Raw genomic sequence first — 18332 nt, forward strand, 5'->3', positions numbered from 1 at the left:
CTAACTGGTGTCCAGATTGTGTGGAGTGCAACATAAACAAACTAAGGTTTTTCTAGACAGATATCAAGAAATATTTGGTTAGTATAGCAGAAGCTACCAGGGTTCTCTCTCTACCTATCTAGTAGCTGCCGATGAAAGTACATGTAACATGTACAGTATGAAGCAGTAAGGCCCAACGTCCAGTGGCGCAGCGAGGGGAGGGCCCGGCACTAAATTTGCGAAATTTGCAATAGAAAAAGGAAACTTAATGTTTAAATATCATAAAAGTCCTGTCATCGCGCCTATAGCGCATTTATTCACGTGTATCGCATCAATATCGCATTTATCACTTATGCGATTTTAACTTATCACTAATCATTACCTATCACTTTGATGAGTAGTAAATATTTTAAAAATTCCTCTTTTGCGTTAAATGAATAAAAAAGAAACGCTTAACCCGTAAATTTGACGGGTGTTGGTCTTTTTAGGTAGACAGGAGGTTTAACTTCATTTCTTTACGAAAAACTTAGACCAGACGAAACGAAATAAAAACGAAAAACCAGAATACATACCATAAAAATAAATAATAGCCAGAAAAAATTAAGACTGCAAAAAATATTTATGGGAAATATTATTAAATAAGTAGAGGTTATTCGTCAAAATGACGGGCCCGTTAAAGATTATATTGGTTATCTATCACATAAAATGAATTGCACAATGAAAATGTGCACAACTTACTTCGACGTGGTTCGATAGAATTTCGGCAATCAGCATTTAATATTAGAGAAGGGTTATATGAAATATTGGGTATTTTAATCGATTTTGCCTCTATCAAGATATTTTACTGCAATTACTTTAATTTCTACCATCAGATGAGGAGACATGCGGTAAAAATACATATCTTACAACTGTTTAAATCATGTGTAAAATAACTCATTAGCTGGCTTTCTCGGTTTTTCGCCACCATCATGCATTGGAAGTTGACAACGAGTGTACCCGTATATGATAATATTGATATACATTCGACCTTCCCCATAAATATATTGTAGCATGCTATATTTTTTCAATTAAAATTTTTATCGAAACTTAGCGCATTATATTTGTTTCCCATTGTGTGTAATGCACATCAAAGGAAAATATAAACAGATCTTATTAATTTGGGTCATATTCCTACAGTTATGATCGTCGATTGGTGAATGAGATGAGACACAACGCACCGATTTTGTTATATTATCTGTACTATCATAGGAGATGACATGCGGTACTAAAAAATTTAAAAAAATACTCAATTAGTATTTGTAGTAATTGACGTAAATTCTCGTAGAGGAAAAATCATGCTCATTTACGTATTCAATTCGAATCCAATGCCTAGCTCCGACGTGAAATCAGTGATCGTTTTAGGGACCCAGGAGCGTTCATAGCCGAATAGGGTCGCTTTGCGCGCATGCAAAGTAAACACAAGCTTGACTGAAATTAATAATTATGAGCAAATAATTAAAAACACATAAGTAAAAGATTAATTATATTCCTAATTTTACATAAATAATTAGTCATTAGTTTGTGAGTGAGTAAACTGCCGGGAAATGTGTAAATTCTGCACTTATCAATCAAATCTCTCTTAGAATTTTCATATCATGTGAGCGAGTAATTATATAAGGAAAGAGGTCATTACTAAACTCCCTAACAGAATGGAAATGCATAATATCATCCATGAGTGTCACAAAATAGTTACAATATTTTAGCGTATCACGAGACAAAATGTACACACGTAGCATTTATAATAAAATTTCTTTGTAAAAAAATTAAATTTAATTAACTTCAATCACTCAAAATTATTCGTAAAGCCGTAATCAGATCAGTTAGTACACAGAAATAGCATTCATTGGTTTAGGATCAATGGCCAGAGTTTGGTATTTCTGATAAGAGCATTTGTTCCGTTTCAAAATGGAACTAAAAAGCTCATTAGTAAAGAAAATATCCGAAAGAAAATAAAATACTTCGTGGCGATAGGGGATATCGACTCGGGGATGATAAACACACTAAAGGAGTTTATTATTCCAGAGAAGAGGGTTGACGGAAGCGAATAAATGCAAGACTGGAGTTAGCCTAATGCGCTAAAGGGAGAGAGTCGCATTAGTTCGAGTTTATGGCACGTGGCAGATGAAAAAGCCGATTGTCAATATTTATCCCATTTCGTATCATCCACATAATTCACTTCAATGCCATCCACCCCTCCTACTCGAGTTGAATCCAACCATCTCCCATTTCACTCCAAAAGCATACACACGGAAGGTGTGTTCCCAAACAATGAGCACACCTTTCCGCAGGCACACAGGCATAAAAAACTTCGCAGCAGCCCCCATACACATACTTTTCCCATATGCCTTCTCTGGCCTTGATGAAAATGTCCTCGCTCCGCGGGAGGCCAGGAGGGGTCGGCCAACGGAAAGGATCTGTACCTCCCCTCCGTGCAAAATGATGATCCCCTGAGCACTGGATCCTTTTTACTTGGCTCTTATTCTTCAGAACGCTTCCGAACCACTGAAGTCACTCGGACGAATCAGTCACAAGGCCGTTTTAGGCGAGGCACGTCATTGCGCAATCTGCCGCGTGTACCAAGGCTCAATCAAAATTGCGTCGCGTAAAGCGGTAAATTGTTAGAGAATGCGTGGATGCGAGACGGTAAAATAGCCCCCGCTCTTATTCCAAGCACACATTCTCGCAATCTCAGCATGTTCTCAGAGCCGACCTGCGCAATGACGTGCCCCGTCTAAAACGGACTTTATGGTGGATATATGCAGAGTGTAGGAAAATTATGTCACGAAAATTTAACCCTGGATAAGGAACACATATTACTAATGATATTTTGGTCAAAAACTCGCCATTTTTATGCTACAGAAACTTTGTGCTACGCGCTCCAATTGGCCGCGAGTTTTCCGTTGCCGAATGCTTTGGAATACGAAGTAGAATTTAAAATATCGAACCGGGTCGCAGCGTAAGTTTATCATTGGACGGCGCAGTGTTGGAACATGAAATTCCATCTCCAAATGCCCTCATCATTAATAAAGACGATAAATAATAAATTTATCAAGGAATATAATATATTTACCAATTAATAAATAAGCAAATGCTACCTAAGGCTTAGTTTATGATTAATTATACGCTAAATAAAGGATGCATTTTGAGTACCGCTCCCGGCCAAATAGATCGGGGCAGATTTTTACTGCGCTGAATATTGGCACTACGCCGTTTTCTTTGAAATTTAAATATTATTATAGTAGAGATTGTAAGTGTTTTTGACTCATTAAAACAGCATAAACTACCTAATCAGAGGCGATTTTTTTGGGTAACGTAATAAAGAATATATTTTCAAATAACTGTCTCAAATGCCTCTAAGTTTTGATTGAATCCTATGATATAAAGGGATAAATGAATGTCCATAGTATATTTAGCTTCAGTTTACTTTTTACTTGACTAGTGATCAAGTTTGAATTATGTTAATGCTCATTTGGAGCACTACTTTATCGTAGCGCGCATTGAATATTAACTCACGTACAGAACTGTCAACCCATCAATGTTTAATAACATAAATATTCCAATAACTCTTCGCTAATTCTATAAAAAGAAGACTAACTGGTTCATAGTCCACTCTCATACTCGAAATTTTGATCTACTTGAACCATATCCAGTTCTCCACACATAACAGAAAGTAGTGTAAAAATGAAAGCGTTTAAATTACAGAAATGAATGCTTCACAACTTATCACGTGCATGAAACTTATCCACATAATAAATAATAACGTAAACCAAATAATAATGTATTACTGTTCACCAAATTTAAAGGTAATAATGTTAATCAAGCAAAAACTCCAAACGTATTGATGGCATGGCGTAAAAGTATGAATCACAAATGCGATTTTACCTTGTAAATTCCATTGTTTGAAACCTTTTATATCAACGACGTTCAGTGAGTACAACAATAACTCACTGGGCACCTCGTCCGATGGAAGATATGTAAAACATTTATGAGCATAACCAGCGTTCAGAATAATTTTGAAAAACAATGTTTTCCCCATATTTTCTATGGGCATACTTGGGCTGTGTGCGCATCGCAAGTTAGTTAGCAGTGTTGCCAAGTGGAGGGAGGGTTTTTGATGTTTGTCGTTTACATCCACAGATGAAGTTTATTGAAAAAACATGGCAATGCCCTCATCTCTCTACCCATATCCCTGGTGTCGCAGGTCCCACTTTCTTACGCGACGTCGCACGAAACATTCCGAGCTGGCTCAAATGAGCCAGTCGCAATGATACGATATTTGAAAATTATCAAAGTGCATAGCTTTCCAAGGGCCTAGGTTCAAATCCAGGGGCAGTGGCAGAGATTCTTCGGCGAAATGGTCAAATTTCGTAGCTTAAATAATTCCAAGCTTACACGACTGGGCCACTCGCAAAGATATTTGAAATGGATCAAAGTGATGTCATATAAATCGACCAGCATTTGTCTCCCAGAATCAAACGCCAAGCGCTCCGCAGTGATTCACGCAGTCTATTTTCGCTTCGCATCCCTCAGGGGGCGTCCGAGAGCCTTCCCATGCTTTCCGTTGTCCCCTCCTTGCCAGACGACAGTCCACGTGGACTCAATGAGGTCGGTGCCCGCCCGGACCGCGTCACCGCATCGGAGTCGCGAGCGATCGCGAATGATGCTGTTTGGGTGACTTCCAGTGATTAATCGAGAGAGACTCCGCGCCCCCTCGGTCTCGGTGACATCTGGACTGACTCGCAAAAGAGTGTAGAGAAAATGAAATTGCGAGGATGAAACTGCTTACGGTGTACATTAATTAAAAGTAACGATATAAATTTTTCACAAATGCTACAATTTCATTTCACGACCAGTATCAAATCATTTTGCACCATCTTCTCAAAACTTTTCGTTTAAAGAACCTGGAGGAGAAACTAACAAATTAATTTTTATCTTCATAAAATTAACTTTTTGCGAAGAGATATTGTGGAACAACATATCGAATGATAAATAAAGATAACGTACTGCCCACTACTTTTATTTAACAGTTCAAAACCACAACATCTCAGTACATGCTAATGACTGTATGGCGATCAATACACGTGTTGTGAGCTGCTTAATAAAATTAGTGGACAGTACGTTGTCTTTCTTTATCATTACTTCTACATAATACCGTTCAAGCCTCCTATAGAGGTGTATGGTAGGAGATAAACCATTACCAACATGCAACAGAGGAATAAAATTAAAATGATTTACTTAAATGATTTAGTGCACATAATTTCCTTATTACATGATTCCTGACGCAATAAGGGCCATTATTTTCGCTCGAAATATGTTGTAGCCATTTCGGTCGCGCACTATACACCTGCCCTTTAAATAAAGTTTGAATCGTAAACTCGTTATTATACACTCATTTCACAAGATGGAATACATCTGGGAAAAAAAATAGTGAGTAATATTATATTTTTATGTTGCATGGGGCGATTCAGGCACGATGGGATATCGTAAGAATTATTTTTACTGTCGTGTATTTACTGAGCATATAGTATGCATGTAAGGATTATAATGCATGGTGAACGCTGCTGATTGGACATCACCTGCCAAACACCCTTGAGGTGACTAGCAGATTGTGATGCTGTGGGTGGGTGGAGAAAAACCCTGTGTCGACATTAGCATGCTCCTAACGGAGGTGTCTGGGTGAACATGGCTTAACTTCGTACGCGACGGATGGAGTGATGAACTTAATGAAGTACCTACTCTCCACGCTGTAGTCAAGCAGGGATTGAAAAACCTCTCCAAATTTTCTGCCTCCGTCGAGATTTCAACCACAGCTAACACTCAAGTCACCACATCAACTCCAGCCATCTTTCTCAGAACCACATGGCATCAGAATTATTATACCTCTTAGAACGTAACTTCGCTTTAAAAGTACCCATGCTTTACCTCCAAATGTGCGCATTACCTTTATATACTCGGTCGCTTTAGAAATTTAAAATTTTCAGCTTTGATTCACGCCCAAGTGGTCGGTACTAACAGGCAAAGAAGGTGTCCCTATCATGACTGACAGGCGCGACAAATCCATTTGGATCCGATACAAGGAACTCTGTCGTCGTTAATCTCTTCTTTCAAATCTTCCTCTCCCATAATGACGGCAATTCACCTAAAAAAGGGGAATCACGGACATTGAGATTTGTCTGATTCCTCCTCCTGAAGGCAAAAGTAACCCTGTGTATTACACAAACTCAAAGCGTAGCTGGCTATAATTTAAGTCACAAACTGCAGTTTGTACATATCTGAATAATCTTAAGGAATTTTTGCCGGGTTCTCCACCTGGTTGAATTATGTTAGGGCGATGGAATGCTATTATCCACGGATAATGCGGTGAAAACCCCGAGAAGAGTTCCTTCATTTCGTGCGCCGAGAAAGCCTACGATCGTATTTTTGAAAACGTATCTGGATACAAACTTGTGCTTCTTGGATCTTGCGCAAGTTGGATCTTTTAAAAGGACGCATTACTTTGACTCAACCGGTAGAACTGTTACATTTATCATGACACATTCATTGCTCAAAAATCTCGCTATTATCTTGGAATTTTCACACCATGTAATGTAGATCGTTGACAAAATATGCTAATATCTTGGAAAAGAAAGCTTTAACTCAGTAAAAATTGGGGTAATATAAGGTGGAGAAAAATGTTGAAAAGGTTGGCAATGTTTTCAACTCTAAATACTCCAAAATATTTCACGAAATAGCTCAAAAAATTATATGCAACTAAAAAAGATAAGCAGAGTAGTAGCGATACGTCCTCTTAACACACTCAATGCTGAGAAAATTTATCATAACACACCGCCACGCGGAAAAAATATTTTGCAATAATATCAGATATTATGTCTTCCTTAATCGTATACAATCATGCATATTTCAAAACTATTAAAATTTCCACTATTATTAAAGAAAATATTAAATATTAAAATAAAATTGTAATAAATATATTATAATAAAAAGGAGGCAAAAAATCTGCTGCAAGCAAACGACTTGTATCCAGTCCCAGGAGAAGACACACTGAGACGCTGGGCACAATTGCAGGGTCTAGTAGAAGACGCGGAGGCAGATGGCGGGCCGAGAAACCTAGCGGGACCGATACCTTGTATTCAAGGCATCCGCGTCCTAGGCTAGCGCGGGATGCTTTTAATTCAAGGCATCCGCATTGAGCATGTTAAGATAGAAATTCAAAGCGGTGATTATGTCCACTCGTTGACCTCCGCTAAAGCATGTACCACGCAATCATGGCTGATGGAATACATCCATAAATACCCATTCCACCAAACTATAAGCGTTTAGACGGACCTCAGCCATAGATAAACTATAATGATACGAGAAAATCGTAGGTTTAGGTTCACAACGTCACCGCCCCACCTAGTTTCCAGCTGCAGGTAAGTAGACGACGCGATGCACCATCCACGTCCGGAACCTCATTCTTAAGCCGAAACCCGCCCACCGATCGCTCTCTAATGGCACCAAATTCTAGCCCAGGGCGACGACAGCGGGAGGGGTGGGCGCGAGAGCGAAGCTAATCCAATCCGTCACGAAGCGTCATCGGGGCCACGCTCCCTAGCTAGTCACTGACTGACTCAGCTCCCCAGCGTCACGCTCCGTGGGTGTAAGCATTGGCCGTAGGGGACGGTCATCCGGTGGAAATGAGAGAAAAAGATAAAAGTGGTGGACTTCGAGCAGGTTTTACTGGATTTATGCAAATTGATTCAAATACTGAGTTGAAAAACTCACTTCCGACTGCTTCAAACAAAAAACTAACATTTTCAGACGATCAGTAGGTTGCTTAAAAAGGGTATGGATAGATCTCGTACCGATTAGGCACGTGGATATCGTGCATTCAGAGTATGAGGACCAACTCCTTTCCCTAACCCACCTGGTACAATGAGGGTTTTGGAGTGAGGTGCCTAAAGGATTCAACAGGGATCTGAACCCGCGACCCTGCAGGACAGCAGCCAAACATTCTACCCATTGGGCTACTTCGCTCACAAAACGCTCTTCCAATTCAAAGGATATTTGGTGAAGAACATGTATCGTAAAAAAACATAGTAATAAAAAAATTTGGGATGGAATTGAATTTTAAAACTAATTTTTATTATTGACAAAAAATGTTGTAGCTATGTATAACGACTCCTTATAAATCTCTGCGATCTAAATACCAAATTATAAAGAGATATCACTTAATAAAATTGATGTTACTGTTACTAACAAGTAAGTATTTTAACTTTTTAAAGTAGTAAATTATATCTAAGAGTAAAGAAGGAAGTGGAGCCATTAGCTTGCAGAAACGAAATCAACATATTAACTCACTGATTTCCGGTCCAACCACTGATACCCATCTATTAATTTCTACTTAAACGAAAATCTTGTTATAACGCAGTGATCACAATGATGACTATTTTTTTTTTAATTAAAGCTTTTTATTAGATGTCATAGCAGAATAAACATAAACTAGTAGCATCAATTTCGAGCAAAACACAAACACTCACGCCCTGAAAACATTACAGGCCTCCTGTAGGTAATCGTCTCATGATTCTACAGCGTTCTGTGGCGGCTAGAAGGCCTAGATCAAACATCTCTTCCTCCCTCGCTGCGCGCGTCATCGAGACTTAATAATGGAAATTGGCTGAAATGCATTCCCTGCAAACAATTCGACCTGGGGCGTGCGATGTACGGATACATCCCCCTTCCATATTCTCCCCTCCCCACCCATTCCTTCTCCTCCCTCTTAACATCCCTCAGCACATGTGTACACAAAAAACATACTCCTCCCCACCTTCCCATCTCGCTCCGTCTTCATATTTTCGCAGTCAATCGAAACAATTTCATTAACTCGCAACCCTATTCCCATCTCCTCTCTCCATGCACACATTATAACCCCCCGTGGCGACCTCTCTCTCTCTCAATACGAAGACCCTCTCCGCTAGCCCGCTAAAAACCCTTCCCTCCGCACTCGAGATCTCGAAACCCATTTACCAACCCCTCTTCTGTACCCATTCTCAAATCAACACCCATATGTGCCAACGTTCTCTCGGCGTTGAGCTGCATTGGCGTTTTCATATTGAAAGTTACTTTCGCGATAAATTTTTTAAGAAACATATGATAAGTGGGACCATGTTTTGTGTGGCGGGTAGAGTCCATTTCAAATACGAACGAATGACAATATACTATCATGTAAAGACGTCAATGTCAAACTTATTCTTCGAAGGGTTTTAAATGTAAATTCCCACTCTCAATGCCTCCAGACTAAGCCGATGCAGTCAAATAAATTATATTTCTTCTTTTACAACAATTATTTGCAATTCCATTCTAAGTGGAATCATAGAAAAAATATTTCAATGAAATTAACTTAAATGATTGTTCAGTCATGCCTAGAGTTCATTTCAAATAGCTTTGCGACTGAGAGGCAGGCTCGAGTTTGTTTGGGGGTGAGGGCACGTGACTTCCTGAAAACCAATCTAAACGCGATAGGCGGAGCTTAGCCTCCGGGAAATTCAATCGCCTGCAGACCTCCGTGGTTTATGCTTCGCAAGTTAGCTGTGTTGCCAAGTGAGACGAGGGTTTTGAGACAGTCTTTCGTATTTATTCACTTATTGTTTTGAGAAAGCATGGCAACGCCCTCCTCTCTGTCTCCCCATCCAACATCACTAGTGTCGCAGGCCCTACCTCCTGCCGCGACGCCTATAGAAGCATTCCGAGCTTGCTCAACTGGGCCAGTGGCAAACATACGATATTTGAAAATAATCGTGGTGCATTAGCTTTCCATGGGCCAATGTTCAAATCCAGGTGCAGTGCCAGAGATTCTTGAGAAAATTGTTGCTATTGTCATGTAATTTGTGTGTGGAGTATTTAAATTATTTTTATTTAAAATTCGGCAATTTTTCGTGCTTCCACCTTGTTAGGTGAATCTCCGTCATTATGAGAGAGGAAGATAGGATAGAGACGACCGAGGACCTTGAATCAGATCCAAATGGATTCGTCGCGCCTGCCAGTCATGATAAGGACACCTCTACCTGCTAATACTCGCCACTTGAGCGTGAATCAAAGCTGAAATTACAAAAGAATTCGAAATTGGCCGGGTATATAAAGGTAATGCGCACATTTCGGGGTACAACATTTGTACCTTGAAGGCTAAGAGACCTACGATTTTCGGGGGTATGGATAAAGTTAAAGCATCCAATAAGTCTAAAAAGACTATATTTTAGCATTTTTACATATATTCTCTGGTTGTTATAATGATTAAAGGTTCCTGAAATGCTGAGTAGCACACCACATAGCTATTTGGTTGGACCTACTATCAAAAATTAGTCCTGAGTGAGTAGATACATAAGTTGGTAGAGTTGGAATTGAAGGCTTTAGATTAATGCGGAGGGTAATAGTGAAAAAATACCAGTTCATACAATTTAATACTGGTAATCTCTGGTTACTAAGATGATTGAGGATTTCTGAAATGCTGAGTGGCAAACCAGGTACCTACTGGGTTGGACCTATTATCAAATATCAGTCCTGAGTGAGTAGAATGTATATTGGGATGTTAGAATTGTAAGCTTAGGGGAAGATGGGGGGAGGGAATATACGTCCATCATTTGGACGGAAGGAATGGGTACGCTTCGTAGAGAGCGAAATGAGGAAGGTTTTAGCTCTCCCTCCCTCTCGCTGCTGAGCCCAAGGAGAGCAAATTATTCACCCTCGCGGAAATCCTTGGGCCCCGCTGATGGATCGAAATTCAATAGCTCTCTCTCTCTCACACATGACGTGCCACCCACTCACTCCGTTCCCCGCCTTTCCCTTTCCGTTGAGTCATTTAATTACCACAACTTTTTTTCCGACTGGATGGAACATATCGTGCGCGTCACCTCCCAACGTCTCTCCCGGCCCTCACTTCTTCCTCTCAACCATGTTCCACTTCCCCTCCCCCTCTCCTCCCGTGTCTCCATATTCCCATTTCCCAAAAATTCTCCCAATTCATAAAATTTTTAAATCCATTATAACCCGATGTTACTTTTAATAAACATCAGAAATGCATAAATTTTCATCTCTATTAAGAAAAGATCTTCTCTACGTATGAATTTTTCCACCTGTCATTACCCATTTTTGCTTCTGAAGAACATCAAAAATATATAATTTTTTTGTTTTATTTAGGGAAGATCTATACTACGTCTAATTTTGTGTGGTGTTAATGACGAAATATTGAGCTGACACGATAGTTATGATTGAGTACAAAATTTTCACGTTTTCAAAATGGAAAATCTTGAAAATTTATATTTCTCAGAAAATGCCTTGGGTTAGAACCGGGTTAGTATATAATCGCTCAATCCCAGGTCTGTGAGTAATCATCTGTAGCGGGATAAAGTGGAATGATTTCCATTCGCTTAAATTGCGGTAAAATGTTATTGCGACAAGGGATGACATTTTTTCTGAAAAGGATTTTTCACGCAATGAATGAAGATGGAAAGTAAAAAAAACAAGAAAATGTAGAAATATGGAGAAAATTACTACCTCTTATACATAGCGACAGGAACAAGGAGAAACACGCTAACTAAGGTCGTTAGGTCGTGTAAAGCGAATTCCTGCGAGCAAAGTGGTTAAGAACATGTACTAAGGACAACTTGACGATAGAACATTGAGAGAAAGATTTAGAAAAAAAAATATGGATGGCTTTTTTCGTAAAATAAAATGATGCTAAGGCAATTTGAACTTTGATCATAATTACCTAAACCATTCAATAAGTAACAAGTAATTAAATTGCGAGCAACGAACACAATGCAATGATGTGCGAAGACAAGACTCAACCTCATAATGGGACCTTCTTAATGGCATGGTCTATTCTCAGTTAAACAATACTCCCATATTCTGAAGAGGTACATTTCTAAATTACTCACTTCAAAAAAAGGTGGAACCAGAAAGGAGTTGTCCAAGCTCACCTGAAATGAAAGAAGACATTTTGTCAGTCCAGAGATATGAGAAGTGGTGAAACAGGTTATTAATAATTATTGAATAAAAATTCATAATAATTTATATTTTACAGTAATTTGCACTATACTATATAAAAATACTATAAACTTATTTTTTTCAAGCTGGTCTGTTGTCCAATTCAAGTAATATTTTCGTAGTAACGAAATGGAAAATTTCACTTTTTGGGAAATATTGGGTATCAAGAATATGCTGATTGAATTGAAATATGCAATGATTGCATTTCCAAAGTAGACAATTAATTATTTGTAAATTCATATATTCACATACGTTATCTTAAAAATCACACCAATGTAAGGGACTATTTTGCCTTCTCACGTCCACGCATTCTCTCACGTGCTCTAGCAATTCACCGCTTTACACAACCCAATTTTGACTGCGCCTTCGTACACACGTAAGATTGTGCAAGTACGTGCCCCATGTGAAACGGACTTAATGATGAACGAAGATATTGCATTGCCCAAAAATTTTATTATGACAGCGTACTATACGTGTTTCAGTTGTTACACAATCATCATCAGTACTTCATTGTAGTACAGTACCTAATGATGATCGTGTAACAATCGAAGAACGTATAGTAAGCTGTCATAATTACAGTATCTTCGTTGATCTCTTTTCAAACTTGAAGACGCTGGCTAAAACGCCGGAAAACTGGCTTTACATAGATGAATCGACGCGGAGAAAACCCAGAAACCTTGATGGGTCTACTGCACCACTCCGCGGAGACCTACATTAACATTTATATTGAAATTGCAACCAAAATGGCGAAATTAAAATAAAAAAAGCGCGCGTAAAATCAGCTCAGTTCTCAGGGTTCTACAGCACGGACGTAATTATTTCGGGAGAGATTCGAGATATTTTATGTCGTCTGAATGAAGCGTATCTCCTCCCTCGACCGCATCCGTCTGATCCGCACCCGTAGTTGATACGAACCTGCCATTCCTCCCCAGCGCGGGAGGCAGACGAAAGATCAGAGAAGGAGTCCCTGTCCTTTTTATACTTCTCTGTCATCCCCACCCCTTGAAGCTAATTCGCACCCACTTTCAAGGGGCCCTTCAACGCGCAGAACCCTTAAAAATGATAAGGGAAAAAATTTCCAAGGGCACACACGCACATGCTGTGGTAGTGAGGGTTGGGTCGGAGATAATGGGGAGAAAATTAATAAGCGGTGGGGTGCACGAGAAGAGGAAGTGAGAGTGAGATAGGGGGACTTAGAATTGGGGGGGAATGGTGAGGATTAAGGATGAAGGGGGAGAGGGTAGTAGTCTGAGGGTAAATTAAAAGATAGGGGCTGGAAGAGGGTGGTGGTACTAGTTCAGGAGATTATTCTGAGTTTTCCAATGAAAATGACCATATTCGGAAAGGTGCTGGATCTTCAAGTGAATCGTTCAATGAGCCGTTCATTTCCACAGGCAACGGCGATGATACGACGGAAATCAACCGTTCCCGTGGAAGTGAGTCATTAAAGTGAGCCGTTACTCGCTCGCTGTAAGCGATCACTAATGAATGAATTCCAAAGAATGCCTGTTCTTGCCTCAATCGGTAACGTCATTCAGTCAAAATTCAGAAATACAGAGTAACCTCCGAGTAAGTTCGACTAAAGTTGCATCTAGTAAAACTCCAATTGAGTGGAGGCATTATTCCCTATTTCCATTGACCATTTTTCTTTCGTGACGTATTAAAATACACATCAAAATAAAGAACCACCCCATAGAATTAAAAATTAGTACATTATAAAATTAGGTGATACTTTATTTCCACTCAGTGAGACTCAAAAAACTACAGAAAGTGGTAATTTTCAGTAAAATCAAGGGTGGTCATTTTTCTTGAGAAATTTGTATAATTGTGAACTCATATATATTAATAGCGTGCGAGCACAGTAAAAGTCAATGAAGAAAAATGAGCAAAATTTATTTGAAAATTTTTAGGCGAAGTTTCAAATTCCTAACTCAAAAAATTCTTTTTTTTTAGGTTTTAAGGCCATTTTCTAATTCAGCACTTTGTGCACTCGCATGATTCCGTGCGGACGGTCCCTAGAAATAATTCTCATGTGGATAGAGATAGGGGTGAGAAGGAAAGTGAAGGGTTTTACGGACTTCTCCACTGGTGGTCACGTAGCGGCGGCAGGCAGGGAAGGGAAGAGTCGACTTCAGAGCTTCGCAAATGAGGGGATCCAACTAGCCTCACTCTTCCCTCCTCTCATCTTCCCGCCGAACACGAGTTTAAATCAATGTTTCGACTGACAACCCACGACTCTGAGGATCCTAAGATCTCGAGCACCTTTTACAAATCAAATACGTTAGAAAAGCCAATACACGAATTTTGCAGTTGGACATTCACCATTCAAATATTATATTAATTAATTATTGACACGTATTCTGACCTTAAATTTTTCTCCCGATAGATTAAAATCGCACCAAAAAAGACAAGTGTTCAAAATAATAAACATGAGTATTTCTTCTAGCACTCAATTAAACGGAAAAAAATGCGATAGCATGTGATAATGAAGACTGCTCCTCATCTCCTTTGCCTTAAGTTATCCCCAAATATTTAACACTTACAATATCGCTTTACTTAAATGTGAATTGAAGGTTTTGCATAAAATTATGTATAAAAGTTACATCCCACTGATACAACGCTCTACCATGGACTTAAAACACATATTGGGAGGATGAGATATAAACAATCTTCCACATTTTATGTGTTGTAACTCGCTTCTTCGTACACACCACGGACACCCGCGTAGTAAGATTAAGAGCAATAAGATTTATAAGGATATAAGAAAAATAAAATTTAACCTATTCATCAAAAATTTGACCTTGTAAAATATAATGTGTGCTACATCCTAAAAGAGCGATTTCGATGAAAGTTCTCAATTCATGTTCCTAGAGAGCTTCCGCTTACACAACGCAATATGGTAAATAACTCGAAGGTAGTTTATATCCAAGCACAATAGGTAGCATAGAGATTTATTTGTGAGCAATTTGCCAAGGTTTATTTTGGTAACACGGCCAGCAAACAGGCATTCTCCGCGCGGTTACGCAATTCGAGCGTCAGCTATTTTAGCAATTAATATTCCGCCATGACCACACGGTCGGAGGAACGATTGGCGATCTACCTCTATCGAGGAAATGACCGCCTTTGTTGTGCAGGGCGGGGCAAATGGAGTAACAGGTGAAGTCGCCCGCGCTGCTGACTCTGCCACAACTCCCTCGCCTCGCATCGAGCGTACGTGAGCTTCCTTGTGGGAGTCCAAACAGAGCCCTTGCGTCGTGGGATAGTCAGCTGATCGCGTGCAAGGCTCCGCCTGTCTGCACAGACCACCGCAAATCCCCACTGCTTTCCCCGAGAGAGCGCTCGCGATGTTCGCCCCGACAGAATCCAGTCTAATGACGCCGACCTCCGGTGGAAGCTACTATTTGAGCGAGTTGATATCCAATCAATCTCAAATTGCCTTCACGCTCCAAGGTGCGCCTCGGCAAATCTTGGCACGTAGGTATTGCTGCACTACAAGTCATTGAAGTGATTGGCATGTCTCACGCGCAATTTCATTCCTTACAATGCAGTGCGAATACTCCGTAGCTAACGAATTTAATAGCACATGAATTGAAGTTAAAATTGATCCAAGAAACGAAAAATAAATACGAAAATAATTATGTGGATGCTTTCATTATAAAATCTGATGATTTCGCTGCATATTGAGGCCCGGGTGATCAGAAATAAATCAAATAGGTGAACCGCTACTTAGTGCAATTTTTACCATAAGCTGTTGATCATTTTGAAAGAAGCGAAATATGGGCTTGCGTCACTATTCAACCACAGAGTCTAAAATCAATTAATTCTGCGCGTTTCTTCAATTTTCGGATAACTCAAATCGTGGACCACGGAAAAGACTCTTCGGCATTAAAAATAGCAGTGAAACATCGATACAATTCAGAAATAAATGGAGATGATAACTCCATAAACTACGTCAAAGAAGCTAAGAAATGACTGAAACGGATCCCTATATAATGTGTGCGGCAGTTTTCTCTTAGTTCTTCTGAAGAAAGATAAGCAGCTTCCAGTTTTTTAATTGAGTTAAAAGTCTTAGGCGATACCTCGTGGAAATTGGGAATCGATATTATGATAAAGATAAAACACTTGTTTTATTTCCACAGATTTTATTCCTCAACCGACCTGGGTTTAGGAAATATACTACTTAATAGTGACAGTGTATTATTGAAACCTAAATAGGCTAAAAAATAAAATCTAAGGAAACTGTGTCATAAAATCTAAAACAACTGTGTTATCTTTACCTTGATATCACGTTGTTTTTTTAACCGCCCTAGAATCATTATTCTAATTTTTGTTTACAAGCTATATTTATTTTTGCCAATTGTTTTGCACACTGTTTCTAAGTTATTTTGATTTATGTATCATGAGCTAAGTTGGTGAAATTCTGGAGAGACCCTAAAGAAGGGCGGCACAGGTTGTGTGAAGTGGGTGCAGAACGAAGAGAGGTTGGTGGAGAAAGGAAATCGATGGAGTCTGGTGCCGAAGGCAGGAAAAGAGGAGGAAGGGGATTGGGCGCGGAAGGAGGATTAGCTGCACGAGGAGAAGAGCGGCAAGGGTGAAAGAAATAGGAGAGTTGGGGATGGCAGTAGTCGAGGGGATATTATATGTTTGGGTTCATGAGAAGACACACCCCTCCCAATGCTCTTTTCCTTTCGATCGCTCTCATTCGATATCGCCCTTTCGACTGGAGTGGCTAGGGAACTTCAGGTGGGGAGAGCATTAAACCAAGGGAAAGGCCCACTTATAGATAAGAAAAGGGAGTGAAATGGTTCGGTGAAAGGAGATCACTTGATCCAAAAGTTTTCCAGATCTAGAAAAGAACAGCAGCGAAAGATAGAGGTAGGTGACGGGTAAAATGAGAAAAGAAATAAAATGAAGAGAGAACATTTTATGCCGAACGAAAAAAATGACTTAGATTCGCGTTATATCTTAATCTCCGAGTATTCTTAGCTTAAATACAGCAAGGAATGTAAAAGAGAAGCTTATTAATCGAATTGAAGATCTTGAAGCCAAGGGGTAAAAGAGAAGTTTTATAATTTTGGAGATAAGTGCAGATAATGGTTGTTGGGGTAGAGAATTGTTGTGGGAAAGGGATACAAGTGAATCATTGATGAGTGTATATACTGTATTTATATGAATTCAGTGATTCACTTGCATCCATTTACCAAATCAAAATTGTGTACCCCACCAACCATTATCTGCTCTTATCGACAAAATAATAAAAATTACCCTAATATACCTTGGCTTCCAGGGTCCATGGAGTAGGAATAGTAATTAAAATATTTCCCATTTACGTAAAAGAAGCAAGAACCGCCTACTTTTACGAGAAGAATGGAAACGAAGAAACTCCACATATTTTCAAACAAAATTCATGTAAGTTATTACGTATAATCAACATTAGAAGGTTGTTTTCTTACAAACGCGAGCTTATGATAACCCAGTTCAATTATTCTGCTCATCTTGCTATCATATTTTCGTTATAGAATGGAGAAAATCCGCAAAATAACCTTAACAATTACCTAAGCATGTTTTACAAACTAATTTGGCTATATCAGGCAATTAGGGAGAGTTATTATGAGCTGAGCTTACTCATATGAGTGATCATATTGATTGAAACTATCTCACGCATTTCTTTTATATGTTTGAAATTATATATCACTCTACCTACTCTGGATTCAAAACAAATGAAAAAAAAATCTTAAGGGCAGAGTCCAATTTAAGAATGAAAGAGGCAGGCAGAGTAGAACGGGACAAATTATAATATACTAATGAGGCAGCGAGACAGTGTTGTTGTGATTATAATGGCAATTTGATTGAGAGGAACAGTAGGTCATAGAAAGCGAGGTCAGAGTAATATAATGAAGTGAAAAACGAACATAGACGTGCACATGCGATTGAAGAGTAAACTCGACTCAAAACAGAAGACCCTGGCTACTTTGATCACCGAAGCAAATTCATCCATTCACGGACTCACTCAATATTGCTTTAATGCATAACATATACGAGTCAGAAGCCAGGCAAACCTGCGACGGCAATTCATTATATAATATTGCTAATATGCTTATAGCTAACCATCACTAAAACGTATTTATTTAACTTTAAAAAAAGGCCAGAATCTGACAATTATTTGAAATGGAAAAAAAGTTTATTCACATTATTGCCTGCTTCAAATGAAAATCTCGGCGACTTAAAAGAATAAAAAAAGGCTTAAGATAAATGCTACTGTAAATCATTTTGAAGGAAACATATATTGATCT

General features: G+C 39.2%; 1 protein-coding gene across 3 annotated transcripts in view; it reads right to left on the bottom strand.

Annotated features, from left to right (window-relative positions):
* The window catches only part of LOC124154081 (connectin), a 726624-nt gene that overhangs the window by 475832 nt on the left and 232460 nt on the right, over window positions 1-18332 (bottom strand). The window contains exon 2 of one of the 3 annotated variants that reach the window (XM_046527590.1): window positions 11931-11972. The exons of the other annotated variants lie outside the window; for them this stretch is intronic. The gene's annotated coding sequence lies outside the window, so the exon portion shown is untranslated. The remainder of the gene's footprint in view (window positions 1-11930; window positions 11973-18332) is intronic. 3 annotated transcript variants of the gene reach the window in all.

This window comes from Ischnura elegans, chromosome 2, assembly GCF_921293095.1.
Source record: "Ischnura elegans chromosome 2, ioIscEleg1.1, whole genome shotgun sequence".
In the NCBI taxonomy this organism is placed as follows: Eukaryota; Metazoa; Arthropoda; class Insecta; order Odonata; family Coenagrionidae; genus Ischnura; species Ischnura elegans.